We start from the raw sequence: 16,159 nt of genomic DNA on the forward strand, positions 1-16,159 counted from the left end.
GAGAAGAATCCTTACCAGTTGGGGAGAGGCTCATGGGACAGGACAAATTCAAGTTGCGAGGTGGGTATGGTGATGTTTATTTGTGATTATTATTGTTTTTCATTCCTTGACTGTAGTAAAACCTTGAAGTAACAAATCTTGTGATAACACAAGCTTCTACCTAATATTATCCATTGCAGCCTGTCCTCGGCTCAGCCCCTGTCCTCAAAGGGGGCCGTCAACATTTCTCACTGTTTGAAGAACTAAGATCACCTGGTGGTCTCTCAGGTCCTTCCAAGGCTGCATTGCATGTACACAGTATAATTTCACTGGGTTTTTGGTGTGCTTTTTCTTTTTTTTTTTCTTTTTTTTGTCTTTTTTGTCTTTTGTCTTTTGTTGTTGTTGTTGTTGTTGTTGCTATTTCTTGGGCCGCTCCCGCGGCATATGGAGGTTCCCAGGCTAGGGGTTGAATCGGAGCTGTAGCCACCGGCCTACACCAGAGCCACAGCAACGCGGGATCCGAGCCGCGTCTGCAACCTACACCACAGCTCACGGCAACGCCGGATCGTTAACCCACTGAGCAAGGGCAGGGACCGAACCTGCAACCTCATGGTTCCTAGTCGGATTCGTTAACCACTGCGCCACGACGGGAACTCCTGCTTTTTCTTTTTTTAACTTTTATTTTTTACACAATTTTAAAGATTCACTCCACATACAGATATTGCAAAATATTGACTGTATTCCTTGTGTCGTGCAATATACCCACGTAGCTGGTCCTACACCCAATAGTTTGTACCCCCCTCCCCTCCCCCCTGGTAACCACCAGTTTGTTCTCTCCATGAGTCTGCTTCTTTTTTGTGATAGTTGCTAGTTTGTTGTACTTTTTAGGTTTCACATACGGGTGATGCCACACAGTTTTAATCTTTCTCTGTGTGACTTATTTCCCTTAGCATAATGCCCTCCAAGTCTATTCATGTTGCTGCCAATGGCAAAATTTTGTTCTTTTTGGTGGCTGAATAATATTCCATTGTGTGTGTATTATATACATATAATACATAATATATACACATATAGTATAAATACAATGGCATATACATATCATCACTGGTTTTGTATGTGTGTGTCTTTTCCTCTTTCTTTTTATTTTATTTTATTTTATTTTTTTTGTCTTTTGTCTTTTTGTTGTTGTTGTTGTTACTATTTCTTGGGCTGCTCCCGCGGCATATGGAGGTTCCCAGGCTAGGGGTTGAATCGGAGCTGTAGCCACCGGCCTACGCCAGAGCCACAGCAACTCGGGATCCGAGCCGTGTCTGCAACCTACACCGCAGCTCACGGCAACGCCGGATCGTTAACCCACTGAGCAAGGGCAGGGACCGAACCCGCAACCTCATGGTTCCTAGTCGGATTCGTTAACCACTGCGCCATTACGGGAACTCCCCTCTTTCTTTTTTTGAGGCAGCATAGGAGGCAACTGACATTCTGGAAACCCTTCCACTGAGCTTTGGAGAATATACATGTTATACATATTATTGGGCACTCTTGCAATATTTCAGGCTGAAAAATTTTTAATAATATAAAACTTCTTTGCTTAAAAGTATTTTACAGGGTCATGTTTGCCAGCCAGACCACATTTTAATTCTTTGTACTGTGTATAAAACTCTGCCTAACAACTGTTGGTGAAATCAGGCATTTTGACACTTGCAAGGAAATCTAGGAAGTTGTATGTACAGTCTAGGTGTCCTGGGGATTTTCTAGCCACAGATGAGACTCATAAGCTATATAAAGAAAGAGAAAGTGAGGAACATTTACATATTTGACTATATTAAAAGTTTGGGGAGTTCCTGTCGTGGCTTAATGGTTAACAAACCCACTAACATCCATGAGGATGTGGGTTCGATCCTTGGCCTCACTCAGTGGGTTAAGGATCCTACGTTGTCATGACCTGTGGCGTAGGTTGAAGACATGGCTCAGATCCCGAGGTGCTGTGTCTGTGATGTAGCCTGGCGGCTGCTCTGATTCAACCCTTAGCCTGGGACCCTCCATATGCCATGGGTGTGGCCCCAAAAAGCAAGCAAGGAAGCAAGCCAACAAACAAAATAACCAAAAACCTTACAAAAGAAAAATCCCCAACTAAAAATGTCCAGAGTATGAACAGACAATCCTCAAAAGAGCACATCTAAAATTACATATATATTCAAATTCTACCACATTTCCCAATAGACAGAGAACTGCCTGCTAAAATAACAAGCTCAGATCACTTGATACCCATCAGAACGGCAACGATTCCAGCACGCTTGGCATCAGCATTGGCTATGATGGGAAAGACACTGAGGTTCAGAAGGGCGAGGTGTCCCAGGACCTTGGGAAGGTAACCTGTTCGCATCTACTAAAAGAAACATTTAAACTTCACCCCCTTCCATGCCGGGACAGCATCTGTAGAATGATCGTGGGGACATGTGCCAGAGGACTCCCTGCCCACCGCTCTTAGCCTGCAAGGACGGAGAGGACGCCTATGCCAGGGGAGGCTCTCAGCCTTTCAAAAGGATGCATCGCTTCCCTCCAGGTGCTGGCAGGGATTTTTACCAGGTGTGGATGACCGAAAAGAAGCAGATACATGGGATTAGGACGGATTCATTTCGTGAAGCAATGACCCCCTAGGCCCCTGTGCGTGTGCCTGTGTGTATGTGTGTATATACAATGTATACTTATGTCTACGGAGAAAAATACAAAACAAAGGAGGTTGCTCACACGGGCTACCTGGTGGGGATGTGATAGCGGAGTGGGGAGGGAGAAGCATCTGTAGTGAAAATACCACTCATAAACGGAGTCCATTCATGTAAATTGTTTGCATGTCTCTGCCCACAAAGGGGAGGGGTGAAGGGCTGCTCGCCCGAGAGCTCATGGGAGCCACTCAGATTCAAGGTGTCTTTGGTTTTCGCTTCATATCTGCCTGTATTGTTTGCATCCTTTGCAAGGAGCATGCATTATTCGTAGAACCAGAAACAGCCCACAGAAAGCGGTTTTCATTAAAAGGTGGAAAGGAGAAGAGAGAAGCCCATCCTGGCACGGGGGCCTTGGGGCTGAGAGTTGCCCCCTGCCCTGACGCTGGTGGAGAACTTGGCACTCTGCCTGCCTGGCCCCATCCAGGCTGCTTCTGGAGGAAAGTCCCACAGGCCCTCTGAGCCATCCCCCTGCCCCAGGCAAGAGCCTCAGTCAGCTACCTTAATGGTCGCCATTGTCTTTTTGGAAATGTTTTCTCGAAAGCTTTTTTTTCCCCCATAGGTTATTTATTATTATTATTATTTGTAATAGTTATTTCCTGGAGTTCCCGTCGTGGCGCAGTGGTTAACGAATCCGACTAGGAACCATGAGGTTGCGGGTTCGGTCCCTGCCCTTGCTCAGTGGGTTAACGATCCGGCGTTGCCGTGAGCTGTGGTGTAGGTTGCAGACGCGGCTCGGATCCCGCGTTGCTGTGGCTCTGGTGTAGGCCGGTGGCTACAGCTCCGATTGGACCCCTAGCCTGGAAATCTCCATATGCCGTGGGAGCGGCCCAAGACCAAGAAATAGCAAAAAGACCAAAAAAAAAAAAAAATAGTTATTTCCCCAATACAATTTTTTTCTACTGTAGAGTATGGTGACCCAGTTACACATACATGTATACATTCTATTTTTGCACATTCTCATGCTCCATCATAAGTGACTAGACATAGTTCCCAGGGCTACACAGCAGGATCTCATTGCTAATCCATTCCAAAGGCAATAGTTTGTATCTACTAACCCCAAGCTCTCCAACCACCCCACTCCCTCCCCCTCTCCCTTGGCAACAATGATTGGATTAGGAAGATGTGGTATATACACACAATGGAACACTACTCAGCCATGAAAAAGAAGGAAACCATGCCATTTGCAGCAACATGGATGGAATTGGAGACTCTCATCCTGAGTGCAGTCAGTCAGAAAGAGAAAGACAAATACCATATGATATCACTTATATCTGGAATCTAATTTATGGCACAAATGATCCTTTCCACAGGAAAAAAAATCATGGACTTGGAGAATAGATTTGAAAGCTTTTTATTTTAAGAGAATTGTAGATTCATGTGTAGCTGTAAGAAAAGATACAGAGTAACACAATACACTCTTCCCCCAGTTTCTCCCAATGTTAACATCTTGGAAAACTACAGAAAAATATCACCTGAGGGACAATTAACTTTGATCCTAGCCATCCACCTTATTCAGATTTCCCTGGCTTTCCACGAACTCGTGTGTGTTTAGTCCTATGCAGTTGTATCACATGTGTAGCTGCGTGTGCCCACCGGCACAGTGAAGACACGGAAGAGCTCCAGACAAGGATCCCTCCTGCTAAACCTTCATAGCCACAGCCATCTCCTCACCCTCTCTCCAACTCCTGGCAACCACTGATCACTTCTCTATTTCTAGAATTTTGTCATTTTGATACAATTATATAAATGGAATCAGACAGCTGTTTTCTCTCAGCAGAGTTCCCATCAGCATCCTTTGGAGTTGGAAGTGAATTGATGGAGCGCATGGGGTCACAGAGACCTGGCTGTAGTTTCCGGATCTTTTTTTGTCAGAGGGACCTGGCCCCTCTGAGTCCCCACTGTCTCATTCAGAAAATGAGCATCACATGCCTGCTCTGCAGGGATGGGAGGAGGCAAGATTTCTGCTATGGTTACTGGCACTATTCACCAACTGAGTAGTCTAACAGCTCCAACCCTGTTTTAGGTGCATCGAGATCAGAATTTATTTAAATAGACTAAGGAGCCTACGAAGTAGGTTCTGTTCTTCCCATTACTCAGAGGCGGGAACTGAGGTTCGTGATGACCTTGGGATCAAAGGATTCACAGCCTAGACTGTCTGGCAGGTGTGGGGTGTGGCATCCTCTCTATTTGATGGAGGAGATCCAGGCTCAGAGAGGCCATGGGACTTGTCCCAGGGACACAGCTAATATGTGGCCAAGCCAGCGACAGAGCCTGGTGCTGCCTTGCCCTCCTTCCTGTCCTTCACGCAGCTGGGGGATTTCTGCACCCCTCGCCTCAGGCGGACGCCTGACGCTTTCCCTAAGCACCTCCCCTATAGCCCCAAAGTAGTTTCCTGCTACTTAGGAAACTACAGAGGGGCACAGTGGTGTCTGTCGCTGGGAGACCAGGCTGGCTGGTTTGAGTCCTGGCCCTGCAACTTACCAGCTGGGAACCTTAGGCAGATTATTGAACTTTTACTCTCTACAGTTTCCCAGGATATGGTAGGGATTAACCTAGTTAATATATGTGAAGCTCAACCCAGTACGTGGTACAGAGCAAATGCTCAGGAAAAGTTAGGGTTTTTTTTTTGTTTGTTTGTTTTTCCTTTTAGAGCCATACCCGCAGCATATGGAAGCGCCCAGGCTAGGGGTCAAATCAGAGCTGCAGCTGCCGGCTTATGCCACTGCCACAGCAATGCCAGGTCCTAGCCACTTCTGTGACCGAGACCAAGCTCAATGCCATGCCAGATCCTTAACCCACTGAACGGGCCAGGGATCGAACTCACGTCCTCATGGATACTAGTCAGGTTCATTACCACTGAGCCACAAGGGGGACTCCAATAAAGCTTCGTTGTAATTAGCAATGTGTTTATTTACCCCCAGAGCCAGGCTTGCCAGGGTTTGAATTCCAGCTCTACCGGCTGTGTGATCTTGGGCAAGTTACCTAACCTCGCTCTTTCTCTCTAGGTCAGTGGTGCGGGTTAAATAAGTCAGTACTCAAGGGCAATTTTGACCAATGTTTGCTCCTGTTATTACCCCCCACCCCACCCTGCCTAGGTCACCACTCAGAGGGCAGGTCATTTAAAGGGTCCTGATCAGTCTTTCTGGGACCATGGCTCACCCCGTCCTGGTTCTCACCCTCAACCTTCTTCATCCTCAACAATTCAGTGGTGTCTTGCCTCCATGTCACCCCAGTCTCCACCCAAATGCCCCTGCTGGTCAATCAGCTCCACCCACCACCAAGAGGTCATGCCTCTTAACCTTGAGTGCCCTCTAGGGGGCAGCAGGCTGAAATCCACCTCCTGGTCTTGAAGCCTCCTTGGTCCCTCAGCACAGGAGGTTCCCTGACTGGAAGGCGTGCTTCCTCCAACGAGATCTAACCTCAGCTCAAGTGCTTCTTCCTCCAGGAAGCCCCTCTGGACTCCCTAAATGGCCCTAGGAGTTCCTTCCCCTGCACTCCTAGGGTCCCGGGCTTCCCCATGGTAATGGCTCATCTACCCTTCTGCCTCAACTGGCCCATGAGCCCCTGAGGGCAGAGATGAGCAGTTTCCATGCCGTGGTCCAGGGGCCCCTGCAGAGCACCAGCACCCAGTGGCTGCCTGTCGGTGGCTGTAGAATCCTCAGTGGAGCCGGTGGGGCCCACCTGCTCTTCCGCACATACTCACGAGGCCACCTTTAACCCCGTCGCAAAGGCCCTTCCCCAAGAACTCTCCATGGCCCCCTGTCAACTGGACGGTCAAGTCCAAACTTGGGGCCTCCACGCCGCGGCTCACTCTCCCTGGAACACTCTGTCTTTGTCTTCTTCCAGGAGCTGATACTCAGCGCTAACTTCCTCAAGGAGGACGCTCTGACCCTCAGACCAAGCCAAGCTCCATGTTACCTGCTCTCCCAGCATTTTCTCTTCTTCCTTAGGACTGATCACGAGGTAGTTGAATAATTACCTAATTTACAATAACATCCTGGAAACTGCACGTGTGAACTCATTTGGGAAAGGGGTCTTTGCGGATGTGATTAAGTGAAGGGGTCTTGAGAGGAGCCCATACCGGGTTATCTGGGTGAGCCCTCCACAGAGTGAAAGGACAAGACACGGAGGCGAAGGTCACGTGAAGGTGGAGGTGGACACGGACACCAGGGCGACACGGCCTCAAGCCAAGGAAAACCTGGAGCCACCAGCACCTGAGACAAGAAAGAACTTTCTCCTAGAGCTTCCAGAGGGAGCGCACCCCTGCCAATACCTTGATTTGGAGCTTCTGCCCTATAATACCACGAGACAACACATTTTTGTGGTTTTTAAGCCTTCCGATTCATGGTCATTGACGAATACAGCCTCAGGAAACCAATACAGATCATATATATTAGCTCATTTACTGCCACCCCAAGGCTAGGAGGTTCTTACTGTCACACACTCCACTTTGCAGATGAGGAAACTGAGGAATGTAGAAGTGCCACCCCTTGCCGAAGGTCACCAGCTCGCACGTGGCAGCCCCAGGACCCAGCTAAGGCAGCCAGGCTCCTGCAGGGACAGGCACAAGCCTCAACACTCTTACAAGGTCACAGCCATCACAGGCATGGGGGCTGCAGCTTCTCAGAGCAGCCTTTCTGATGAGAGCCTGTGTCTTCACGCTGAGCGAAAATGTATCTCCCCTGTGACATCCAGGCCTGGGTCGCGCCCAGTAAGTCCCATGTGCCGGGGAGGCCGCTTTGGAGAAGAAGGGCGGGCTCTTGGCCCCCGTGTTGCTGCTGGCTGGGTCTGGGCCCTGGGGCCCCCGATCCCTAATGAGGAGGAAGTGATGGTACCTGCCTTGTAAGCTTGTCCTAAGGGCGTGCGGAGAGCACACGGCAGCAGACGTGGATTCACTGCAAAGCTAAGGAGGGTGAAGCTGCAGGTGCCTCCAGCGCCTGGGAGGGCCTGAGCCATGGGTTCTGGTGGTCCGAGAGTTTTGACAATTTTGCAAAAGTGAGGCGTTTTAGCCACAATTGGTCAAGCCCACTGCTAAGGCTGCCATGACGAAGGACCATAGGCTGGGTGGCACAGGAATATTTTCTCACAATTCCAGAGGCTGCAAGTCCAAGTTGAGGATCTGGGAGGCGGGGTTGGTTCCCCCAGAGGCCTCTTTCCTTAGCTGGCGGGGGGCTGGCTCCCCGCTTTGTCCTTGCGTGGCCTTCCCGTTGCGCATGTCTCTGTCCTAATCTGTTCTTACAAGGACACCAGTCATCGGCTTAGGAACCGTCCTTAAGACCTCATTCACCTTAATGAGCTCATTACAGACTTTAAATACATTCACGGTTTGAGGTGCGGGGGTTGGGACCCCAACACATCACTGTGTGTGTGTGTGTGTGTGTGTGTGTGTGTGTGTGTGGCACAGTTCAGCCCCAAACACCCACCATCTTTCTCCCTCTGATTTCCCCATCCTACTTCCTCCCGTGTTGGTAGGTGTTGGGGTGGCGGAAGGCATTTGGGGGGTGCAGCTGAGGGGAAGCTGAGTGAAGGATGTCTGGGTGTGAGTTTACTGGGACACGTGTATATGGTCCTTAGCCCTGTGTAGGCCTCTCAGTGGCTTCCAGGTGTGCCAACCCAGGGCCACTGGGTGCGAGGTACATGTATGGGTAGGGGAGGAATGAGGTTTAAAAGGTGATTCTTGCAAGTTCGCATTGTGGCTCAGCGGTACCGAATCTGAGTAGTATCCATGAGGATGTGGGTTCGATCCCCGGCTTTGCTAAGTGGGTTAAGGAGCTGGCATTGCTTGTGAGCTGTGGTGCAGGTCAAAGACGTGGCTCCGATCCCACTTTGCTGTGGCTGTGGCTGTGGTGGAGGCTGGCAGCTGCAGCTCAGATTCAACCCCTAGCCTGGGAGCTTCCGTGTGCCGCAGGTGCAGCCCTAAGAAACAGAAACAAAAACAAAAGGTAAAGAGGTAAAAGAAAGTTCTTCCAACGGGGAGACCTGGATTTACAGACCTTACAAGGCCATCTTGGAATCACCTAATCCAGGCCTCTCAGGCCTCAGCAGACACCGGAATCCCCCCCCGGGGCACTTAGTAAAATGCTGATTCCTGGGCCCTGCTGTTCTGAGGTTCCCCTCCCCGCTCCGTGGGTTTTGGAAGAGCTGGCCTGAGTCATCTTCTGGAAGATTTGTACAATTTGGCAAAGACTTGTTTGAATTTGTACAACTGACTTTTATCCTGAAAACGTATAAAATTATGATGAGGAAACTGAAAAAAAAAATAAAGCGAATTTTCAATCTTAGTGTTCATTTAATGAAAGGATGATAGAGGTTTTCCCAAATTTGACAGCGATCTAAAAAATATACATGACGACTGTTCATGAGTTATGAGGCCAAAAGAGTTTTATAATGAACACTTTAAAAAATCCGTTACCAGAAAAGTACACTGAATTGCCTATTTTCTCCATAGAAAAAATATTGCAAAATTACTGCCCTATGAAGGACAGTCCACAAGGATGAAAAAGTCAAAAAATTGTAGAGAACGATCTTATAAAGGTGGATATCACATAATTTAAAAACTATTATTTTTCTGTATTTTGTAATGTTTGCGATATCTGAGAACTTGAAACATTTAAACATTTGCTATGATTTTTTAAACTATTCTAAATAAATATTTACTTTGGCACCGAATTTTGTTTTGTTTGTTTTTGCTTTTTAAGGCCGCACCCGAGGCATATGGAGGTTCCCAGGCTAGGGGTCCAACTGGAGCTGCAGCCGCCAGCCTACGCTAGAGCCACAGCAACATCAAATCCAAGCTGTGTCTGCGACCTACACCACAGCTCCTGGCAACGCTGGATCCTTAACCCACTGAGCGAGGCCAGGGATCGTACTCGCAACCTCATGGTTCCTACAGATTCATTTCTGCTGCACTACAACGGGAACTCCTGGTACCTAATTTTATATTGTAATTTAAACATTTCTTTTTTTTCTTAAAGAGAACCTCCCAAATTGTGGAAGCTCCAGGTCCTATGAAACCTAGTCTACCACCGCTACTTACTGCTCAAAATCCACTCTCCCCTTTTCCTCACCAATGGAACCCTGAATGTGTTTCAGGCGACAATGAACCCCTCTTAATTTTTAAAAAATTTCAGAGTTCCCTCTGTGGCACAGTGGGTTAAGAATTTGACTGCAGTGGCTTGTGTCACTGCAGAGGTGCGTGTTTGATCCCTGGCCCAGCATAGTGGGTTAAAGGATCTGGTGTTGCCACAGCCCTATGTAGCAGCTGTGGCTTGGATTCAGCCCTGACCCAAGAACTTCCATGTGCTGTGGGTTCAGCCATAAAAACAAAAAATATTTTCCATGAAGCTAGGGGTGGTCATGTGACACTGACCTGGTCCAAGAATAGGGGTCCCTGGGAGGAGTTTCCAAGAAAGTGGTTAAAGGGAACAAACCCAATCAAGGTATGCCTTTTGCCTTTCCTTTTCTTCTTTTTTTTTTTTTTTTTTTTTTGTCTTTTTGCCTTTTCTAGGGCCGCTTCTGCGGCATATGGAGGTTCCCAGGCTAGGGTCGAATCGGAGCTATAGCCACCAACCTACGCCAGGGCCACAGCAACTCGGGATCCGAGCCGCGTCTGCAACCTACACCACAGCTCACAGCAACGCCAGGTCCCCAACCCACTGAGCAAGGCCAGGGATCGAACCCGCAACCTCATGGTTCCTAGTCGGATTCGTTAACCACTGCGCCACAATGGGAACTCCTCCTTTTCTTCTTGACTGGAATAGTGGTGAGATGCTGGGGGAATAGCAGCCATCTTGCCCCCATGAGGATGAAGAAGAAAATTATATGCTGAAGAAGGAGTGAAAGAGGATAAGATAAGGGCTGGCCTACCTTGGGCTTTGTTGTTGAGTGAGAAAAAATGGCTAATTTGTTTAAGCCAACTGTATGGTTGGCATTTAGATTGCCTAATACAATCTCTAACAATGTATCAATGTACTCCAAGCTGAGTGGCTTAAACAAGAGAAATGTATTGTTTCTCAGTTCTGGAAGCTAGAAGTCTGGGGTCAGGGTATCAGCATGGCCATGAATCCTCTGAAGGTGTCAGGGAATGACCTGTTTCAAGGCTCTCTTCTAGCTTCTGGGGGTTTGCTGGCAATCTTTGGCATTCATTGGTTTATTGATACATCTCTCTGCTTTCTGCCTTCATGTACGCAGTCATTCTCCTTGTGTGCATCTGTTGAAATCTCCCCTATTTATAATGACACCAGTTGGACGGTCTTAAGGCCCACCCCCCTTTAGTACAAGCTCATCTTACCTAGTTAATCCGCAATGACCCTATTTCCAAAAGCAGTCACATTCCGACATCCCGGGAGTTAGAACCTCAAGGTTGGATTGTCTTGGAACTCGATTCAGCCATCGCAGTGGGGCCCATCCCTGATGCCTCCTCTCTCCTACCCCTGTCCAAGCCTTGAGCAAGTCTTGCCAGTTTGATTGCTTGACTCTCTCTGAAGCTCCTGTCCCTTGTCACCAAAGCCACACCCACCTGCTTCTTTGATCTACACTGTCCACCATCCACAGGCCATCATGCATCTGTCACTGAGAGTCTCAGACCTGTTCACAGATTTTCCAGTTCTCCCCCTCTACCTGGAACACATGAGGTCTGCACTTCCCACCCGGATTCAAGTCAGGTGTGGTCCTGCAACTTGCTTTGGCCAAGGAACCAGGAAGGAAAGTGATATGTCTCTTCCAAGGGGAAACTTGAAAAGTCAGGGCAGTTTGCCATCTTTCATTCCAACTGCCCAAAATATTGTGGGTACATGGGTTAAGACAGAGCCTCCATCCACTTGGGCTCCTGATTCACCAGAGCAAGCAGAGCCCCCTGCTGGCCCATGTGGGAGCAAGAAACAAGATGGTGAGATTCCGGTTTGTTACTGGGGCTAAACTTAGTTTATCCTGACTTGTACATTTTAAATACATAAATCTGACAGTGGTCCTCTGGGGAGGTTATCTCAGGATACACTCCAAATTCTTTCCCATAGCCAACAAAATCTTACGTCTGCTGGCCTCTGCCCACCTCCCCATTTTCATCTTTCCCCACTCTCCCACTCATCTCTCTGTGGCCTGGAGACACCCACTCTTTTTTTAGACTCTTAAATATGCCACATTTTCCTCCAATCAGGATGGTTACCTGTTAAGTGGATGCTCTTTCTTCATTTCTCTTTGCTAGAATGTGAAATTCAGGAAGCAGCTTATTGGCTTTCTGTTTTTGTTTTGTTTTGTTTTGTTTTTCACTGTGGTATCTCTAGATCTTAATGGTTACCTGGTACATAGAATGTATACCTGGTACAATATTTGAGAAACGACAAGTGAACCCATTTACAAAACAGAACAGACTTGTGTTGCCAAGGGGGAGGGGGGAGGGAGTGGGATGGACTGGGAGTTTGGGCTTGGCAGACGCAAACTATTATATTTAGAATAGATAAGCAATGAGATCCTACTGCACAGCACAGGCAACTACATCCAATCCCTTGGGATAAACCAGGATAGAAGATATAAGAAAAGGAGTGTATATACGTATTTGACTGGGTCATTTTGCTGTGCAGCAGAAATCAGCCCAGTATAGTAAATCAACTACACTTTAACTTTAAAAATGCATAAATAAATATTTGTGAAACAAAACTGTATGAATGACTCTTTGCTAAATTGTAGGCTTCCTTCAAGCCCCAGCTGGACGTCACACTGTTCATTCTACCACTGTTTGGGGATGCTGTTTTGCCTGGTGGTGAAAGCTACTGGCTCAAGAGTAAGACCCCTGGCTCTGCCATTTGTGGACTGTGTCACCAACATTTTCCATTCATCTCTACAAAGGGGGAAAACGGTACCTATGGTGGTTGTGCCTTCCAGCCCACGGATGGCCCAGAATGGCCACAGCCCCAGGTTATATGCATACGCCCATCAAACTGGGTGTGAGCCTTCCCGGGGTCCTTAGCTCCAGATGGAGCCGAAAGCCCCTCCCGGGGGCAGCCTCGATCCAGCGACCGTCGGCCGGCTAGGCTGGAGGAGCCCGCGTTGAATCCCAACCCATCCCTGGCACCGGCCACGGGGCCCACTGCGCACGCTCAGGCCTCTTCGGAAAAACTCTGCTCTCGGCAGCAGAACCGCTCCCGGCATTTACCCCGGGCGGAGGCGGGGCAAGTACCGGGCCCTCCCAACTGACTGGCAGGAGGACGGGCCAACCAGAGGGGCGCCCTGGGTGAGGGGCGGGGCCGCTCTGCGAGCCGGGCGCCGGGCGGCCCAAGGAGCTGCAGCCGGGAGTGTGCGGCACGCGCCGGCCAGCTGCCCGGAGCAGGATCACCGGCGTCGCTGCACCTCGACCCCCGCCCCACCGAGCCGCGTGCGCGCCAGCCCGTCTTCCTCATTTGCTTCTTACGATTTTTTTTTTTTTTTTGCATGCATCCTTTTTCCGTTCCGTTTTGTCCTTTTTAAGGCGGGGGCGGCGGCAGCGGCAGCGTAAGCTCGGGGCGGGGAGGGGGCGGCCGGAGGATGCGGCGCGGGGCTGCGCTCGCTACGCCCGCTGCTGCTGCCCGGCTCGGGCCTGAGCACCGAGCAGGTGGGTACAGGTGCGCCGGGGGCGGGAGACGCGCGCTGGCCAAAGGGGACCGCGGACCCCGCGACCGATGGGCTGACCCAGTGGTAATGGACGCAGTGACCGGTGCTGCCCCGCCCCATCGCCCACCTTCCCTCCCCTCCTCCAGCCTTCGCGCCCCCTTTTGATTCCGCTGCCACTCTCGCATCTCACCTCCTAGGTTCCCCACCCTTCCATTCCCATCCCCCACTCCCCTCCAAATCCCCCTTCAACGTCTCCCAGCCGGAGGACTCTGCGTCGCCTCCCCACATAGGCCCCCTCCTTTTCCCGCCCCCAGCCCTCCTCTCTTCCTCACGCCACCCCCGTTCCCACTCCTCTCCCCATTCTGCCCCCAAACTGAGGGGGAGGGGAACCCACCGGGTGCCTCCTGGGAGTGGCGCGGGGGGGCGTGGCTGGCCGGTTCCCTCCGTGTCCCACCCACTGAGTAGGTAGGTCTGGATCCCCTGATCGCCGGCCGGCTGAGGTGGCACGGAGGATGAGCCTGGGCCGCGCCTTGGCGGCAGGGGGCCGGGAGGGCGAGGCCACCCCGCCGGCACCCCCACCCCACGCACGCACACGCTGCCTCAGCCCCTGCCACGCACCCCCCCCCCCACGCTGCTCCGCCCACGTGGGCGCTGGGGAGGAGGCTGGAGAAATGGGAAGAAAGGCTGGTACCCACCCTCCTGCCTGGCCGGCGCGCCCTGGGCGCACTGGGCCTTGGGAGATGGTGCACTGGGATTGGCTCTCTCCAGGGCCAGGCACCTTGCAGGACGCTCTGCGTTCAGGCCAGCCGCCTCCGGCCTGCAGCGCCTTTGCCCCCGGCCCCCCTCCATCACTCCACCCTCTTTGCTCCTGAGGATCTGGCCTCGTCATCCCTGATAGAGGCTGCTTCTCAGGCTGGAATCTTTCTCCTAAAAGCACCCCCATCGTACACACACCACCTCCCCTCCCCACCCAACACTACTCTGCCCTTCTCCTGATGTCCTGGCTGGCCTGGGCTCTCTGCCAGCCTCTGCCCAGCTTTTTAAGCTTCAGAGATACTGTATCTAACCGCAGGTCCTCCTCCGCCGCCCCCACCCCTTCCATGCACACTCACAGGCACGCTGTCCTTGGCCTTTGCTCGTGCTGTTCCCTCTCCGGGAACGCCCCTCCTTCAACTGGACGGCTCCTTCTAGAACAAGCTTCCCTGTATGGCAGAGCTGGACACACTGCTGTCCCATCTGGTGGCCTCTGCCCCCCAGACCAGACTGAGAGGTCTGGGGGTGGGGGCAAGGGGCAGCTTCAGGCCCAGAGTAAATATCAGGCCTAAGGATCCCTCCTCCCAACTCAGGGTGACCCGCTGGGGTGGGGTGAGGCCATGCGAGGAACTGGCTTCTCTTCCAGGGCTTCAGGCAGGTGGGTGGATCTTCTGTGAGCCCCCATGTGTGAGGGGGAGGGGCAGCTTTGGGGAAGAGGAGGAGGGGTAGCATCCCCCCACACACCCAGGGGTGCTGGCACCGCAGGGCATTTGCCTCTCTCAGCAAAGTTTTGTTTTATATAACTTGATGGAGGCCTATGGGTGGTTGCACAGTGTTTGTTGTTGAGACTCCCCCGTGTGATCAGTAATGGTGAACCTTTCCACTCAGAGTCTGGGCTACCACTTGCCTTGAATCTGTCACAGCGAGAAGCCCCTCAAAGGGTCGGAGTGCAGGTCCAACAGATGAGTTCATTGCCATTTTCCTCCTTCATCAGCCACCCGCGCTTCCCTCTGCGCCCGTGACCTCTCAGGTTCCTCAATCCCAGCTTCCCTGGCCCAGCTCTCCTTGCCACATTGTCTCAGCTGCATGTGCCATCTCTGTGTCCTCAGACTGGTCTTCAGGCTTAGCTTTTCCCCACATGCTGTGTCTCACCCGGAAATGTCCCCCTCCCTCGTCTGTCTGGAGAACTCCTATGCATACAGTAAGGCCCGGCTCTTATGTTGCGTCTTTGTGGTGTTCCCTGACTCTGCCAAACAGATTGTGGGTCCTCTCATGTCTCAGAGAACTTTACATCTTTACGTGTGCCACCCTTGTGTCATTTGTCCTTAAGCAGACCTGCCCACTGGAGACCAGGGGCTCAGTGAGGTCTGAGAGGCAGCCTGTCTTTGGGGGGGCTCCGTCTCCCTGGGGAGGCTGTCACACGGGCCCCCATCCTGCCAGCGCTGTAAGAGAGACACGTACAGAGGGGGGAGCACGACGGCTCCCCTCTCCCTGACCCGGAGGCAGGATGGAGCCTGCTCTCCTAGCACACAGAGCGAGGTGGGGCTGGCAGAGGAGGGGCAGGAGGAAGCATTTCTGGGGGAGCTGTAAACCTGCAGCGATCACCCCAGTGCACTGTGGCTGTTTACCTCCAATAGCACAGGACCTGTCTCTCTGCAGGCCCTGGAGCCAGACCGCCGGGGTTGCCGTGGGGCCCTGCCCCTCACTCAGCTGTGATTGGGCAAGTAGGAAGCATTTGGGCTTTCTAACTGAAATGGGGGACCTCCTCGAAGAGACTGGGGTGATTGCAGTGTATCTTGATTGGCCCCCTCCCTTGAAGTGGTTGGGCCAACCTGCAGGGCTTCTGAAGCTCTGCTCACCTGTGTCCTGTTCCCTTTGGCTGTGTGGTCTTGGGCAAGAGGATTAACCTCTCTGAACCTCCATCTCCTGTTCATCTGAGGGCGGTGGTCTCTCCTTGGCTGAGTCGGTGTGGGCCTCAGAAGTGCAGTCTCTGGGCATTAGCGGCACTTGAATAAGTGGTTGTGACAATGATGGAGTGTGTGATAAGCGATTTAAGAAAATAACTCCTTTAGCTTTGTCATGGAGCAAACGCCCCAGTTAGGGGCCCTCTTTGTCCTTCC

General features: G+C 51.2%; 2 protein-coding genes across 2 annotated transcripts in view; one reads left to right on the forward strand and one right to left on the reverse strand.

Moving 5' to 3' along the window:
* The window catches only part of LOC102165510 (high mobility group protein 20A-like), a 63,216-nt gene that overhangs the window by 44,525 nt on the left and 2,532 nt on the right, over positions 1-16,159 (reverse strand). The window lies entirely within an intron of this gene.
* The window catches only part of JAKMIP1 (janus kinase and microtubule interacting protein 1), a 141,135-nt gene continuing 137,945 nt past the window's right edge, over positions 12,970-16,159 (forward strand). The window contains exon 1 of the mRNA XM_021100977.1: positions 12,970-13,287. The gene's annotated coding sequence lies outside the window, so the exon portion shown is untranslated. The remainder of the gene's footprint in view (positions 13,288-16,159) is intronic.

This window comes from Sus scrofa, chromosome 8 (genome assembly GCF_000003025.6).
Source record: "Sus scrofa isolate TJ Tabasco breed Duroc chromosome 8, Sscrofa11.1, whole genome shotgun sequence".
In the NCBI taxonomy this organism is placed as follows: Eukaryota; Metazoa; Chordata; class Mammalia; order Artiodactyla; family Suidae; genus Sus; species Sus scrofa.